Source organism: Erinaceus europaeus, chromosome 9 (assembly GCF_950295315.1).
Source record: "Erinaceus europaeus chromosome 9, mEriEur2.1, whole genome shotgun sequence".
Classification (NCBI taxonomy): Eukaryota; Metazoa; Chordata; class Mammalia; order Eulipotyphla; family Erinaceidae; genus Erinaceus; species Erinaceus europaeus.
Window position 1 is genome coordinate 60,384,642 of NC_080170.1, and position 781 is coordinate 60,385,422.

A 781-nucleotide genomic window follows, 5' to 3' on the forward strand; every position below is an offset into this window, starting at 1 on the left:
TAAAAATAAAATAAAATAAAATAAAATAAAGTAAAAAAAATAAATCCAAAGAAAAAATATACATATATATATATACATATATATGTAAAAATATACATATATACACACAAATATGGCAGATAGTTTTAGAAGTAATAGTCAACCCATATCTGTGACCTTGGGAGAATCACTGCAGTTTCCAATGGAGGCAATGAGGACACAGGACTTTGGTGGTGGGAATGATGTGGATTGTACTCCTGTTATTATTATTATTATTTTCCCTTTGTGGGAAGGTTGATCCTCAGTCTGCAGAGAGTAAGCTGGCCTGAGACTTCACCAAGTCCACATTTCTTTACCTCCAATTCTTACGTGTCTAAAGACTGAGTGTACTCCTGTTTTTTGTTTGTTTGTTTGTTTGTTTGTTTTTTACTGTAGCACTGTTCAGCTCTGGGTTATGGTGGTGTGGGGAATTGAACTTGGGACTTCGGAGCCTCAGGATGAGAGTCTCTTTGCATAGTCATTATGTTATCTACCCCTGCCCTTATTATTTAAAATTTTAAAAAGATTTTATTTATTAGAAAATTAGGAGAGAAAGAACCAGAAATCACTCTGATACATGTGCTGCTGAGGGTTGAACTCAGGACCTCATGCTGAGAGTCTGATGCTTTATCCATTGAGCCTCCCCGACCACCCCCTGCAAATATTTTCTAAATCACTAATAAAAATTTAAAAGTTTTGAAATGTAATAATAATAATAAAAAACTTGGGGCTGGGTTTGAGCACACATGCTACAATGCACAAA

The 781-nt window shown here is 34.8% G+C and overlaps 1 non-coding gene across 1 annotated transcript; it reads right to left on the reverse strand.

The window, feature by feature from the left end:
* Positions 1-260: 260 nt before the first annotated feature.
* LOC132540635 (small nucleolar RNA SNORA38) lies at positions 261-386 on the reverse strand. Its single transcript, XR_009551825.1, has one exon. It is a non-coding gene; the product is annotated as a small nucleolar RNA SNORA38 (small nucleolar RNA).
* Positions 387-781: the final 395 nt, after the last annotated feature.